A 17,386-nucleotide genomic window follows, 5' to 3' on the forward strand; every position below is an offset into this window, starting at 1 on the left:
AGAGGCCATATGACCTTTTACAAAGTTTCGATTTTGTTTTTGTGGTTTACTAGAATAAGGCTTTCATGCTTTAATGTCCAAAAAACATAATTGTTCACATATTTTACATTGTTGCAGCACCTCTTTTTCCAGTCTGCCAGTAACACTCCGGGGTGTGTTGCAACAAAGCAACTCACTGATTAACTATCACATGATGCATCGCCGGAGAAACTAACCTAACTGACCACCACTGTTTTCTCAAAACCATAGTAACATGGTCGCACCTCCGTTGTTTAAACCACATTGATTCACCCCTGTTTAATTCCAGTCTCTATGAAGCCCTTCCTTCCGAAAGTGCTCTGCAGCCTTGGTTAGCATAAGATTGAGTTTCTTTCAAAAACCATAAAACATCTTTAATTATTCCAAACTTTTGACCGGTAGTGTGTAGTTTTATAGCAAGCAATATAAAATGATCATTTTGTAATCTTTTTAGAGAGCTTTTCTCTCCAAATATGTGTCTGTTTGTGCTGCTATTGTATTTCAAGGCCAAGCGCGGTGTAATATTACAGTCTGAGGTCGCTCCTTGCTTTATAGTAACAGTTGCAAGGGATTCCCTGAGCTTTCCTGGGGAGCAAAGACGTGATAGATGTGAATACCTCTGTCTGTTCTCTTCACTAAAAACAGTTCTTTCAAAACAAGTTGTTGGGCTACAGATACACACTCGCACACAGGCACTCAAACAGCAAGTCTCTCATGATTGAGGCATTTCATACCCGTAATAGATGTTTGCTACACACAGAGGGAATCGAGAAGGCAGACGACTCACATTTGTACATGCAGGCATGAGGCCCGGCAGTAAATGGAGCTCATAATGGCCAGAACATGTTTGGAAGGGCATCTAATGAGAAAGCCCATTAGGTATTAATAGTATTTTAAAGGCCCGGGGAGAGGGATCAGGAGGGATAGGAAAGCTTTGCCTATTGGATACCAGACAGAAACTGAGGCACATTTTGGGGGTTTATTTAAAATTATGAAATGGTATGAAGTGTAATTACAGTAAAAGTAAATATTAGATGTAGCTTTTGTCCATTCCAGATTGAATGTTTTTTTGATTTGACCAGATTTTTCTTAATACCACAAAAAAACACTAAATGAAATTGCTCCTCCATTATCATTCTGAGATAAAACACCTTTTAAGGTTGATTCATCTAAATCCAGATTAATCAGACAGCAGAAGCTGTGTTTCTCTCAGATAGTCTTCACAGCCAGTGGTCCTCTTTAGTCTTCCATACTGCCTACATCCTTTGAAGCTGCATTAGCTTTCACCCAAGATACTGAAGGTTTTTTTAGCAGCTGGAACGGTGGGTCGAGGTCATAGGTTCGACTCTTTCTTTCTCTGTAGAAGGGGAAAGAGAGGTTTCTGGATACATCCTCCCTCTTTTACTTCCCACCAGACTCAAAGGATGCTGGGAAATGATTAAAGACAAGATTCAGATGAAAGTGATCACTGAAGGTAATAGACTGTAAACTCTCTGCACCGTGGGATGTCCTTTAGAACCGTTTTTGGTTTTGGTTGCTTTTAATGGAATGTATTAAGGTTGAATGTATAGCAGGGTTGCATACAGGATGCAGAAATGCCATTTGAATTTGAATGCAAGGAAGTAAAATGAATTGAAATCCAAAGAAAACTGTTTTTTTTTTATATAAAAGCAAAGTTTTTCTAGACAAACTTTAATGCTGGCTTGATAAAGTTTGTAGGTAAAGTCCTTGTTTGAAAGTGCACAAAATACATTCTTATTGCTATCAATTTTAAAAACAGTGTTGCTGCTTAATAATTTTCTGTAAACATTTTTCAGGATTATTTGATGAATAGAAAGTTCAAAAGAACAGCATTCATTTGAAATGGAAATATTTTGTAACATTATATATATTTACTTTTGATCAGTTTTGATCAGTTACATCCTTGCTGAATAAAAGTGTTAATTTCTTTCTAAAACCAAAAAAAAAAAAAAAATCTTACTGATCCCAAACTTTTGTCATGGTTGTTCCTTATTTTGCCTTTTATATTAATACAAACATGATCCTGGATTCAGGTTTTCAAACCTGATGTAATTTATTTCAAATGTAATTTTCAAACCCTCAGTTGCTTTCATGACCCAATAACTATCAGAATTATCTCTTCATCTGGGCATTCCTCATTTTTCAGATGTGTGGCAAGGGTCTGAATTTATCATGGTGACCAGCTTTGAAACTAACAAAATCACAAACAAATGAAAGGAGGGATCGATCGCAAGTGTCTCCTAGAATGATGAACTGGCACTTCTGTGAAAAATCAATGGCTTCTCTCTCCACAGGTCTGACGTTGTGCTTGTGACTGAGTGCAAGCTCTTGTTGGCCTTAATTCTCCCACCATCTTTTCTCAAATTATGAATTGTAACCATAATGTTTCTTTTTTATTCAGTTTCTCTTTCAGTCTTAAATGCATGCCAATTTGATTTGTGCAGAAAGCCCCCAACACTAATAGCACATAGGATAAGCCATATAAGTGAGTGCAGCTGGATGTATTTACAGTCGTATTGACTTTCGCCTGCCTTTATCTGTCTTGCTTTGTGTGGCACTTGCTTATTGGCTGGATGTCTTAGAACTCTATTGATCTGCTATATATGTTGCATATCTGTGGGCAAGCCTTTATTAACAGAATCCCACAGTGTGCTCAGATCTCTTTTCATATCATTCATAATTCATGTGTAACCCTTTAACCTCAACCTCAGCGTAACATGAATACATTATTGACTTTGCTTCTTCATCATACTGTAGATTAACATGTTTGCTACTTCTGGGTACCAATATAATTGCACATGAAATGAAAGACATGTTATGTTATGTTATGGTTATTTTTTTATTTTTTAGCTTGTCTGGTAAACCATCTTGATAGTTAAAACATCTTGACAGCATGTGCGTTGAGTTTATCGGTGGAATATTTTGTGAGACACAAAAGAAAGGGTCAATGTGGGTTGAAGCTGACAAATAAATGGATCTGAGAAGATAGCAGATAACATTGTGCACCTTTTTCTTTTGTATGACACTTTAGTAAAGTTCAGCGTTCAGTAATAGCGTTTTTCTTTCCTTCTTTCTTTCTAAAGGAAATCAGCCTATAGTCCCAATTTGACAGCAGACCTATCTCTGATTTTTGTATTTGTGTGTGCGCGCACACACGCGAGAATTGAAAGAGAGAGAGAGAGAGAGTGAGAGTCTGTAATGACGGTTAGCCTGTCAGTTATGTGAGATAGAGGGAAATCTTTGACAGCTTGAGAAAGTTCCTTCAGTTTCATCAGTGGTGGGAAAGCATGCTGTCACAGGGAAATCTACAGGCTAAAACAGGTATCCATCACAGAGAGAAAATGCAGAGCGACACATGTGAAAATGCTATTTCCATCTAAAACAATAGCAGAGGACACCAGAAAGGATTCTCTATTCATCGGTAATATTCCATCTTCCAAACATCCTTCCATTATGATGTTAGAGTTTGCAGAAAGCAAAATTGTTAAAAAGGAAACAAACATAATTATTAGAAATCCCTGGCTTAGTCTGAAGCAGTATTGAGGAGTACCAACGCATTAGCGCTACTTAACTACATTTTTCAGTAGGGTGACAGCATCTCAGTTATTTTCTAAAAAGCTTTTCCAGTAACAAGCTACCTTATACATTAAGTAGCAGTGAAGAGCAACCAAATGCTAAATTGTTGTTTTTTACTTTTGTTTTGACTTACTGTCACATTGTACTGTTAACTATATAGCTGTTGGGTGCGTAGACCTGAAACACAGAAGGTTGGAATTTGGTAAGACTTTATAATAAGTATAATAATAAAGTACTTGCAAGTCATTAACAAACTATTAGTTTATAGTTTATTTATAGTTTTTATATTGTAGTTTCTACATTATTAATATATTAATAGGTTATATATAATAGTGAGTTCTTCATTCATTGTCACTGTAATTAACACAATTATTATTAATTAGCTCAGTAAAGGAACTGTTAATTAGTTATTAGGAGTAAATAGTTCTTATTCTAGATTAGGTCATGGAAAATGCCATTTTAAACCAACCTTTATTGGACATTAACTGCATTCATATTCATTGTTACATAAAATGTTTACAAATACACACACACACACACACACACACACACACACACACACACACACACACTGCGGTTTAAGGGAACTCCAGACATAACTCACTATTTGTATTTAGCCTATTAATATAATAACAATGTAGAGACTAAAATATATTGACTATGAATTAACTTTACAAATGATTTGTAAGTACTTTATACTGTTTATCTCTGGTAACATTTACAAATGATATTGCTCCATTAAAGGGATAGTTCATCTAAAATTAAAACTGTCAATGTATTCACCCTCATCTCATTCCAAACCTGTATGACATTCATTCTTATGTGGAACACAAAAGAAGACATTTGGAAGACGTTTTTTTATTTATTTCTGTCCGTGTCCACCCAATGACTCACCCCATTGACTTTCATTTTATGGGGAAATTAAAATTAAAAATTAAAAAACAAAACATATTTTCTTTTATATTCCGCAGAGGAAATAAAGTCTTGAAAGGTTTAGAACAATGTGAGGGTGAGTACTGTAAAAGATGACCGGATTTCATTTTTGGTTGACCTGTTCCTTTAGGCAGCTTAATGTTGGTTGCTACTTTTGTTAGTTGCTTGTTGTGTTGCCAACTTCATTTTAGAGTTGCTTGACTGTTGTTACACTTTAAGCTTAGTTGTTGTTTGCCACTAGTCTGTAGATGCAGACATCTCTCACATTGAATTACACTGGGCAAAATATCCACATGGATTCACAAATTCCCCGAAGCAAGGTCCAAAGCTAATTAAAGTCATACAGTGTGAAAACAAATCAGAGGTCAGTGCTTCTTTATCAAACAAAGACAAACAAAGTTAATTGGGTCAGAACTGTTCTGCTAATAAGTCACAAAAGTTTTTTCTCATCTTGAACTCAATGTAAAACTATACAGTGTAAGGAGAAGCATTTCTTTTATTACTGCAGAATGATCCAAAAATAGACTATACACTGTACTTGAACTTGGTGTGGAAATATCCTGAAGCCAGTGACTATCAACAACACCTTCTCTTAGGCATTTTAAGGCATCATGCAGTAGGTGGAACATAGACTGTTCCAAAAAGTAAGCAACTTAATGTTACTTCCTAAGGAAGATTGTTGTACACCCTAAAAAATGCTGGGTTGTCTTAACCCAATTTTGGGTCAAATATGGACAAACCCAGCCGTTGGGTTACATTTTTTAATTACATTTTTAACCCAATGTTTGGGTTTGTCCATATTTGACATAAAATTGGTTTAAGACAACCCAGCATTTTTTAAGAGTGTAGCCAATTTTATAACAACCATCCTTCATGGAGAAGATAATCAGAATGCATTATAACACGTTCAGTGAAAAAAATTATCTCAAAAGAAATGGGTGAGTCAACAGAAAGGACATTACAAAAAACATGCACTACCGTTCAAAAGTTTGGGGATGGTAAGATAATTGAATGTTTTTCTCTTAAGTCTCTTAAACTTATACAGGCCGCATTTATTTATTTAACTATATACTAAAAATAAAAATATTGTGAAATATTATTACAATTAAATAATGTTTCTATTTTATTATATTCTAAATGTAATTTATTCCTGTCATGGCAAAGCAGAATTTTCAGCATCATGACTCCAGTCTTCAGTGTCACATGATCCTTTATAAGTTATTCTAATATGCTGATTTGCTCCTCAAGAAACATTTCTTATTATTACCAATGTTGAAAACTGCATAATATTTTTGTGGAAACCATTATACTTTTTTTCAGGATTCTTCAATGAATAAAAAGTTTAAAAGAACAGCATTTATTTGAAATAATATTCTTTTACAATATTAAAAATGTCCTATTTTAAATGCATCCTTGCTGTATTCATTTCTTTAAAGAATAATAAAAAAAACTTTTTACTATTGAATGGTAGTGTATTTCATTCTTAAAAGTTTCAATAAAACATAGTTCAGTCAGTGCAAATTAAAATTGACTATTCCACTGAAAATTTGTGTGTGCTCTATTTTCAAGTTGCTTAGAGTATTACACAACTTAACAACATGCGAACATCAAACATTATTAAAATCACAAAGTTCAGTCTTCTGTGCAGAACCATTCCCAATTGCTCTCTTATGAGGTCACATGATGGTTGTGTGTTAGACAGCTGTCTTCAAATCACAATATTAATTTCAGTGGTTAAAATGAATGGCACTTATATCCACTAGCATTCAAATCAGATCATATTTCATTTCTGTGTCTTTTAATAATCGCTTAAAAAGCAATAGACTAATTCAGAACATAGTAAATGAATAAATTGTAGCGTAATAATCAGCACCACGGACAGCTCCCTTCATCCTCACAGACTCTCTATTATCTTAAATTATTATAGTAGGTTTTACTTATATAATAAATACTTACATAAGCTCACACACAATATTAAAAATGCATTCAAATATAAATATCCATAGAATCCACCAATTCTCTTATGAAAAAACATCGTTCAACATCTCTCTTTACATCGTTACCACATTCTCAAGTTCAGCTATTTATCCTAGCTTGTGGGAGGTTGCTGTAAGTCTACCTGAGCTCTCATTGTTTAAAATCACCACTCGCTCCTCGCGCTCTTATTCACAGTTCGGCTCGTCTGCAGAGCCAACAGTAGCACTTAAATGAGGAACTCTGACCGTGCCTCTCAGGGTTATCTGTGCCTTTCAGCAATCAGTGCTGGCACACATTTACTCTCGCCGTCACTATTGTATAGTGTCCTCAATCTCTAGTATAGGCTGACATATGATGTTATTCTGCTAACATGTACGCATATTCCTTTTCAGATCAAACCCTAAACATTGCGTTAGGCATGTTTCTTTTCTGATTGGCATGGAGGAATACAGGGTTTGATGTTTATATACTTCATATAGAGATCTGTTTTATAGAAATGCATATAAATATCAAAAGGCAATGAATGGATTATTTTCCCCCCACAAAAACATGAGCTCAAGGAAAACATGATGCTGTCAAGACAGCATCCTAAATGACACTGAACCTCATAAGTGACTGATGAGGGACCACATTAATAGAATTTCTCATGAGAGACTTGACTAGAGGTTCATTTCATTGGAGTTTGACTATATATTTATTAGCAACATATACACTCACCTAAAGGATTATTAGGAACACCTGTTCAATTTCTCATTAATGCAATTATCTAATCAACCAATCACATGGCAGTTGCTTCAATGCATTTAGGGGTGTGGTCCTGGTCAAGACAATCTCCTGAACTCCAAACTGAATGTCAGAATGGGAAAGAAAGGTGATTTAAGCAATTTTGAGCGTGGCATGGTTATTGGTGCCAGACGGGCCGGTCTGAGTATTTCACAATCTGCTCAGTTACTGGGATTTTCATGCACAACCATTTCTAGGGTTTACAAAGAATGGTGTGAAAAGGGAAAAACATCCAGTATGCGGCAGTCCTGTGGGCGAAAATGCCTTGTTGATGCTAGAGGTCAGAGGAGAATGGGCCGACTGATTCAAGCTGATAGAAGAGCAACTTTGACTGAAATAACCACTCGTTACAACCGAGGTATGCAGCAAAGCATTTGTGAAGCCACAACACGTACAACCTTGAGGCGGATGGGCTACAACAGCAGAAGACCCCACCGGGTACCACTCATCTCCACTACAAATAGGAAAAAGAGGATACAATTTGCAAGAGCTCACCAAAATTGGACAGTTGAAGACTGGAAAAATGTTGCCTGGTCTGATGAGTCTCGATTTCTGTTGAAACATTCAGATGGTAGAGTCAGAATTTGGCGTAAACAGAATGAGAACATGGATCCATCATGCCTTGTTACCACTGTGCAGGCTGGTGGTGGTGGTGTAATGGTGTGGGGGATGTTTTCTTGGCACACTTTAGGCCCCTTAGTGCCAATTGGGCATCGTTTAAATGCCACGGCCTACCTGAGCATTGTTTCTGACCATGTCCATCCCTTTATGGCCACCATGTATCCATCCTCTTATGGCTACTTCCAGCAGGATAATGCACCATGTCACAAAGCTCGAATCATTTCAAATTGGTTTCTTGAACATGACAATGAGTTCACTGTACTAAAATGGCCCCCACAGTCACCAGATCTCAACCCAATAGAGCATCTTTGGGATGTGGTGGAACGGGAGCTTCGTGCCCTGGATGTGCATCCCACAAATCTCCATCAACTGCAAGATCCTATCCTATCAATATGGGCCAACATTTCTAAAGAATGCTTTCAGCACCTTCTTGAATCAATGCCACGTAGAATTAAGGCAGTTCTGAAGGCGAAAGGGGGTCAAACACGGTATTATTATGGTGTTCCTAATAATCCTTTAGGTGAGTGTATGTTAAAAAAAAAAGTCTGATTGACAGTTTCTCGAACAAGAAAAAAAACTTGAATTAGCTCCATAGGCAGCTCGCCAGTTCTGCGTCTGGTATTTTTTTGTATCCATTTGAATGCCTTTTGCAAAATATATAATAGTATAGTACTAAGTATATTCAGATGAAATAGTAGGTTCTAAAACACAGCACTCTTGTCAAAAACTTAATTCAGGATTTAAATTATTTTAGATAACAGATGCTCTGAGAATACCTAACAAATAACTACTAACAAGTGGCTGTAACCCTGGACTCTGTCATGGATGTCCTGACTTGATCCAAGACTGTCATCCTGATTACTGTGATTGTGTCATAGGGAAAATATATGAGGTTACACAGTGTTTTTTTTTTAATCTCTCCATATGACAGATAGAATCCATAATCCATTATATAAATGTAATCCAACATAATGTATTTGTCAATATAGATGCATAATCCACTGGAATTTTTGCATCACATTCTTGTCCATGCATGCAAATGGACAAGTTCCCGTCACTGATGTAGTAATATATGTGCATAATGATGGCTGGTCCACTTTCATCTCAGCACATGAAGCCCAACAGTGGAGTCACAGCTGCTCAGCTTATTAGCTCATTGAATTAGACCAATCATGAGCCAAATGGTGGAAAGACCGGACAACCACGCAGCGCTTATAAATCAGTCTTACACTTAATGGAACACGGCTGTTTCAGCTCATATTATCCAGCTGATCCGGCTACAGCAAAAAGTTTTAGCAGAAATTTTGGCTAGAACGGAAGGAAACTGGAGATGGTCTCCAAGGCAGGAAGCTCATTTAGTTCCAATTGAGGAATGCAGTCCCTACAAAAAGGGCCCAGCTTTCTTTAAGGTCTTTTATCGGAAATGCTAGCTTTCCTTCTGGGGCGGTCGATGACCAACAGAGCAAGCGGTCATCGGAAAGGGTCGTAGTGTTTTTCCTGACTCGCTACATTCCTGGTGCTGGCTAAAGCACCCCCCCCCTCCCCCCTTTGTCTCACCACTGACTGAGAACACACCATTAACAGAGTCACAGCTTGACAAGAAAAATGAAGAGAGCTATTTTCTGTGGCCTCGAGTGCCAGGCTGAATAATGAGCAGACATTCTTTCTCTCTTCCCCCTCCATGGATTCACTCCTCCTTGTGAAGACCCAGTCAGAGAAGAGTGTTTCTGTACCCCCCCCCCCCCCCCCCCCCCCCCCCCCCCCCCCCCCATCTCGCTCTCTCTTCCTGTGCCCTCCCTGATCTGTGGCTTATTTTCCTAGGAAACCAGGGCAGGAACAGACTACATGTGCACATTCAAGATCTCTTAGTGGTGAATGAGATAAATGTCTCGTGTTGTCTGATTTATGGATTTGGAGATCAGATATTTTGCATCCAGAATGGCACAAACATTCATTATGAAATCAAAGTAGGTGTCTTACGAAATGAGAGTCTTGTTTAGTGCATCGTTTTGATCAGGTCAGGGATGTGTGGGCCTGCCCATAGGAAAGAAACATCACAAATGAGATATCTTAAATATCCATGTAATTATTTCTCATAGACACCAATGACATTAAATTGAGAACAGCTGGAGTTGAAGTCAGGTTCAGAGTAATCCTATAGTGTGTCTCGGCATCTCAAATTGTGTTCAAATTGGCCAGTACACTGAATCAAATTATTCCAAAACTAAATTACTGTACCTTACCGATACGCATGTTTTATAATTAGAATTACAATTTAGAATTCTATATTAAGGATGCACAATATTGGATATTGACTGTAATTAGATCATTTCTTTCTTTTTTTTAAACAATTTTATTCACATTTCTCGTATTCGTCATGACTGCTATCTGAGTGTTTGGCATAGTAATTGATATGGACATAGTAATAATGTTGATATGATTGGTCTTGCGGAATAGATCTGCTACGCTGCTGCTGTTGGTTATTGCTGCTGCTGCAGAGCAAGTACGGGACTTGCTACTGCCAATAGACACACTAAACGCTGCGGTGAGCAAATAAGACATGCTGCTGCTGTGCAATATAGTGTACATGAACTACTGAAGCAGATCTATACGGGTGGAGCTGGGGGAGGAAAGCTTCTGAAAGTGCGCTGCTAACTGCTAGCAAATGTTGACCAAGTATTTGAAGGTTGAGCAGTGATCTCATTGGCTACTGATACAGCAGGAACCAATCAGCGGTGCCCTATAGAGAACGATGTGATTGCAAGCGCATTGAGTTAAGGACCTATCAGAATATCTGAATATATATATATTTTTTTAAATAGTAAAAATTCACCGTCAGCCATTTATCAGTTATTAGCCATAGCATGAGAATATTTTGACTTTTTAGATCAGAGTTTTCATATCAGTGAATCCTTATTCTGTGTCCGTAATGCATGTCAACAATTGAATCATTCTCCTAAGGAATATGAGGAGAAACATCTGAGACAAAGTTGATCATTTAAATGAAATGAAAGATTTCCTTCAAGTGAATGAGCAATATTTTTTTTTCCTTCCGGTTGTATTGGAGTCTAGTGAGTATATAAGCACCACAAAGGTTACAACACACAAGTTCACGCATACAAACACAAAGAAGAGGGCATTAGTCAGATCCTATTTTCTCGAAGTGGCTGTGTTCTCTTCAGACACCTCTTCCCCAACCCTTGAGTGCTAATAAAATGACGAGAGGACCCGTCTGCTGTGCAGGCAGCGTGAATTCACAGCCAGAGAGCAACCGATGAATCGCCATGGGTGTTTTTTCTTCACTGTGTTCATATTAGACCGCGAGTACAGATGTCTGAGTGTGTTCAAATGTGAATTTGCTTTAGCGTCTGTGAATCGTGAATGCAGCTGTTCATCTCTTCCTCCCGTGTAAACATGTTGTTTGTGTTAATATTTGTCTCCGAATGAGTTGGGATACGAGCGTGCTCACATGAGGAAAAGGCAACAGCAGCAGTAATAGTTCAGCTGACTGTTAGCTTGGGCATTGGGTTTGTGATATATGGTTATGGCCATTCATTGAGAGCCAATTAGGCCTCTTCTGTTTGTGAAAACTATGGAATCCCATAATGCACTACTCTCCAGAGCACCCACGGCGGCTGCCTCCTCCAAAGATAAAGAGAACAGGAAAAAGAATTCTCAACCAGAAGATTCATGTTTACTCACTCATCACACTCACACAAGCTGCAGAAAATGAACAATGTTGTTCTCTTCTGTCTGTTTCACATAGATAACAAGCCATTTTCTATGGATCCATTGATCGTCGTCTTCTCAAACCACACAGCTCGTTCCTACAAGCACATCTGAGTCCTGCAAGCAGGTAACTTGTATTTCATTTTTATTTTTTTCATAATGCTTTTTCATTCTTTTGGAGTCCAAAACTTGTTGAAACCACTTTTAATTGCACCACAACCTTCCTGCTTTAATCTGCCATTGTGATTTACAAAAGCAGGGGTGAGAAGAGACCAGAGGATCTGCTGTAATGAAAAACCAAGCACAGGCTTTTATCCTTTCAAACGCAGGCAACAATTGTAATACAGTCTGACCTGTTTTCTAATGCTGATTAGTGTGGTATTTGAGCTGACATTAAACATGGTGCTGTAATTATGCTAAAAGGTAACAGAGAGGTAAATGCAGGGAAAGGGTCTCTTTGTTCTGATAGACTTTATAAACTCTACCTTTGGGTTAAGTGGTGGACTCTACAGATAAGGTTCGAGGTAAAGTAAGAAATCTCTATCTATAGCAGCTATTACCTTTTCCATAAGAGTTTTAAGATCTTGTCTAACAGCATTATTACAAAACTTTGCATCAAGTTCAACGTTGCAGTAAATGGCTCAATACCTGGAGCAATTCATTAGCAGTAAATGTGCAGTTATTGCCTGCGTTTTTAAAAGAAGTTGCTGAAATAATCTTGTGTAATCTGTGCACCCAAATAAGAAATATTACAATTATATATTTAAAACTATTACATAATTCCACTGTACTTTTAGCGAACAAATGCAGATTTCAAAACATTCATGCATGCATATAGAAGGCTGCAAATGAGAGAATGCTGTGGTGGGCTAATGAATGATCGGCACTTGAAACTGTGAAGAACGATGGTACAGATGTACAGCTGGCAGAGGCAAACACCGATGTGAGTGAACATTAAAGATTCATTCAAACAGCTGTTCCTTATCCAGGACAGCACGATCCACCACCATGTGCTCTGATTCTGAAGCTGAAGAGTATGGGAAGCAAGGGTGAACATTTTTACTAAAGCTCAGGGTATTACACAAGCAGCGGATCTGTCTGTGCACTGTCTCCAGTGATTGAAGGGTTTACCTCATACTCAAAACATGAAATCCATGGACTAAAAGTTGAAAACTATGACAGCAGTATTTCGAGAATTTGTGCTTGAATTTGACACACAGAAAAAGTTCTGGCTCAAAAAATAAAGTTGGAGTGGAGTGTACTGAGAATGAACAGACAGACCATATTAATGTCTATTTGTATCTCTGTACAGTTGTTTTACTCTCTCTTCTTTAGAGTTTGATTATTTAGCCAGATATCTGCTGTGAAAGCTCCTTAATTATCATTGTGTAATGCTGACAATTTCAAAATGACACTTAAGACTGACACTCTGGTGTCTCTTGTTGTAAATGCTCAAGTTTTTAAAAATGTCCTGGTTTTCAGTAATTTAATTCAACAGTATCACTTGACTTTGGGAAGTGGTCTTGGCTTATTTAGGTGAGTAAAGGACGTTTGGTCCCACTTTATATTAGGTGTATTTAACTACTGTGTTCTAACATTTAAATCAATCATTTGACACAATGCACTACATACATGTTTTTTACATTATACATATATTATTATAATTACCTGCATGTAATTACATTTGTAATTAATTTATGTAATTACATCTATAATCACACCGTTGTCCCATCCCTTATCTTTTAACACACTTAAACCTAACTGTACCACTAAACCTGTCCCTAACCTTACCCGTATCCCAACTCAATAGCACCATAAGTGTTTTGCAAAACAACATAAACACAATAAGTACATTGTACTTATTTTTTAATTTAAAGACATCTTATATAAAGTGTGACCGGATGTTTTACATGCTACACTGTAACCACAAGGTAATTGTCAGTGGGAGAAAGGCAGCAGAACAGAGGCTGAAACACTGAAAGTTTGCCTAACTAGCAAGCATAGAGATAGAAAGATAGAAAAATTATATTCAGATGTGATTATTCATAACAAATAAAACAAAATTTAGCTTTTATGTGGTCAAAGAAGATATTTTGAAGAATTTCTCAGTTTTTTTTCAGTCCATTCAGTGTTGTTTTGAACCACTTAAATGGACAAAAACAGTTCCTCAAAATATCTTCTTTTGTGTTCCACCGAAGAAAGAAAGTCATACAGGTTTGTAATGATATAAAGGTGAGTAAATGGTGACAGAATTTCCCTTTAATAGCATGAATGGAAATACAGTATGTAATCTGTTGTGAATACTCATTTTTGACATAGAACATTCCAGCTGGAAATGTTCACAAAAATATTGATAGAAATGCTTCTATATGAGCTTTTTTTCAACCATGCATTATCAGCTATACTATTTTTATTTTCTTTAAGGTGGTGATAGTACAAACTAACTTTCAAGCATTAGTTAACAGTCGACAATGAAGTTTGCTCTTCTCTAGGATTTTATTCATAAAAAAAACAAAAACAAACGGCATTTAGCTGATATGTGGTTACTTCCATTTACATTTACATTTATGCTTTTGGCAGACGCTTTTATTCAAAACGACTTACATTGCATTTCAAGGCACACATTTACATTCTTATCAGTTCTTGCTTTCCCTGAGAATTGAATCCATGACCTTGGCGTTGCAAGCGCCAACCCTCTACTGTTTGAGCTACAGGAAAGCTGTACTACTCTTCCTTTCACAGTCTGTCGCTCTCTATTCCCTTTATAGTTCAAGGCATTCGCTATGATGAACTAATGAGTAATTTCAGACAAATGTATTAATTTGGTTAGTTTTATTAGCTATCACTCACATCCAACACAAAACACATTATTGTAATTGTCTCATTCAGATCAGCATGTTTTCACTTGTTAGCAGTTAGCAAAATCAATTAGTTTAAGCACACAAGAGAGGTGGAAAGATCGCTGGCAGACATTACCATGTCGTGAATTGTGTATCTTCTCAGAATCATGTCATTTCAAACTTGTTTTTCTTTACAGTTAGCACAGTGAACTGGTTTGCATTGAATGAAAGCTCCAAATTCTTAAACTAAATGTCATTCATAGAGTGTTGTTATTCACAGAAAAGCTTGCCTTCTGCCCTTTTAAAGAACATGAGTAAATTATGACATTTTCATTTTTTGGGTGATCTATTCCTTTAATGGGCTTGCAGAGTTCACATTCACCCTCACAAAATGACAAATTCAGCATTGAGCAAAAACAATAGGCCCCTTTTTGCCGACATAAAACTCACTGATGGCTTTTCTCAGACATAATAATTTCCGGGATGAAATAGTTTGTCCTTTGTCCCTAGACCTTGGTGAAAGGAAAAGGCTGTTATCTGTCAGCAACACAAAACACGTACCTCCCTTGCAGAATCTCAGCCACGCAAAATAATCAGCCAAACAGGAGAGCTACTCCCGCTGGAAATCACGGTAATAAGCCCACCATCCCCTTTCGAAATAACAGCTGGTTATGTTTTTCTAATGGAGAAGCACCATCACAAGCCATCGCTTCTCGTTCATCAGCAGCTGTTAGCTGTGACTGGAGGTGTGGAGAGAAATCGGCATAATAATATGTGTGTGCCGCGTGCAGAACCAGATCTTTCAGTGATGAGAGCTGTATAGAGTTAAGGCCATGACCCTGCAGAAATGGTGCTCCTGTCTCGTCACCCTCACACCTGGATTTCGAGACGGGGGCAAGGGGTCCAGGTCGGCTTAATAGTGACAACTCTCATGCTGATGATTCTGGGGTGATACATGTGATACGCACCATCTGCCGAGGGGTCAGTCTGCCCTGACAGGGCCTGTTTGAAACATGAACGTGTGTCTGCATGTGTCAGACCGAGCACTTGCATCCCTCAGGCTAATTTGGAACTGATGGAAGAGAATCAGACATATTTTCTTCTGCCATTTCTGCTCTATGCAGCTCGGGCAATACAATATGTTGTTGTTTGTGTCTTCAGGAGAGACAATTTTCCTACACTAGCTACATGAAAGAATTTATTTTGGGGTAAAATATCTACATTTCCCTCATGTGGTACCAAACATGTATGAGTTTCTTTCTTCTGTGGATCACAAAAGATGATATTTTGAAGAATGTATGTGTTTTTGTCCTTTCAGTGTTGTTTTGGACCCCATTGACTTTTCGTTGTATTGACAAAAACATTCTTCAAATTACGGTATCTTCTTTTGTGTTCCTCAGAAGAAAGAAAGTCATAGAGGTTTGGAATGACATGAAGGTGAATACATTATTAAAGAATTTTCCTTTTAAATGATGAATGGCAGTATTTAATGCTACTTTTTGTTCTCAAAATTATTGACATAATTGCTTCTTTACGAGCTTTTCTCATCCTCGTTTATAGTACTTTATAGCAGCTACATACCAATCTCATATTCTTCAGTGTTTGAAAGAATAAGCCAACTTGAAAATACTAGCGAACAGTCGACAATGAAGTTTGCTTTCCTCTTTGGGTAATTTGGTAAGCTGCAGGGTGTCTGTCTTCACAATTAAAACTTGGACAAAAGTTAGTAAGCAAATATGTTTTATTGTTTAATCGATGAGGTGTTCAAGCCTGAGCATCTCCACTCTCATAAATTACTAAATTGTTTAGCACTTCGCAAGGTTTAATGGATTGAAACACGAGGATCCAAACGGTACTCTTTCAGCTCGGATGCAACCGCGCAGGTCAGCGCTAAAACAACCTCCATCCCACTATAGGCCAGTTTTAGAGCAAACACTCTACATTTTAACAAGAGCTTTGTCTGACCTCATCCCCCCGTTGTTTCGCAGCGAGTTTGACTCAGCTCTGCTGATGTCATGGAGCTTTCCTCTAACAAACGAGGCAATGAGAAGACAGGAGGAGACAGCGGAGAAAATAAGAAACAAAGAAATCCCACGAGGCATCATTTCACTTTTCAAACCAATGAGCCTTGCTTGCTGCCCTCTGCTTGGAAAGAGTCACAGAAAGTGTGAGATTAATGCAGATCATCTGTCATCACCTGGCAGCTGATCAAAAGATCTCATTGGTAGACAGCATTCGAAAATCCACTGGAGCTTCTTTTTTCTCACTTGGAGCTGTAGAGGCAGTTTCTCAGACACTCGTGCTCTGGGTATTGGCTTTAGGCAAGTAGGGAGAAAGGCGTGAAATGGCACTAGCATTCCTTGGAAAATTAAAAGCAAAAAGAGAGTAATGTTGAGACACACTTGTGTTTTGAGACATCAGGGAATGCGGTTTGTGGCATGCCGAATGTAGATCCCTGAGCAGGGGATTTGGGCAGAATGTGAGTGGGGTACAAGGAGAGAAGAAGGGGAGAAAATTGTATTCTTCAGAAGAGCGAGAGAGACTCTTGTTCTTTGTTGCGAGAGCTGTACCCCAAGGCTTTTTGGTGTGCTGATGGGGAGGAAGCAGGTCCCTGTGTGTTGTGGTTTTGTTGTTGTGCTGCTGTGCTTTCACTCCTTTTTTTCTTTTTTCTCTTTTCTTGTTATGCATTTATTTTCAATTTTCTTCCCTTTTTCTTCACCTTGTGATGAAAATTGCCCAAGCATTTTCCAGGTCACAATTAAAACTGCATTTCACAGTTCAGTGAATCTTTTCAAAGCCAGGTATTTAACATAATTGCCAATTCAGAGATCAGTGCTGGCATTCATCAATGTTTGATTTTAAGAATTAGTGCTATGGCACATTCTCAA

The 17,386-nt window shown here is 37.7% G+C and overlaps 1 protein-coding gene across 2 annotated transcripts in view; it reads left to right on the forward strand.

Annotated features, from left to right (window-relative positions):
* Positions 1 to 17,386, forward strand: part of mgat4c (mgat4 family member C) — a 132,461-nt gene that overhangs the window by 52,336 nt on the left and 62,739 nt on the right. For both annotated transcript variants that reach the window (XM_056261189.1, XM_056261188.1), the window contains exon 2: positions 11,696 to 11,785. The gene's annotated coding sequence lies outside the window, so the exon portion shown is untranslated. The remainder of the gene's footprint in view (positions 1 to 11,695; positions 11,786 to 17,386) is intronic.

The sequence above is a fragment of the Rhinichthys klamathensis genome, unplaced genomic scaffold (assembly GCF_029890125.1).
Source record: "Rhinichthys klamathensis goyatoka isolate OS25496 unplaced genomic scaffold, OSU_Roscu_1.1 h1tg000181l_1, whole genome shotgun sequence".
Lineage (NCBI taxonomy): Eukaryota > Metazoa > Chordata > Actinopteri > Cypriniformes > Leuciscidae > Rhinichthys > Rhinichthys klamathensis.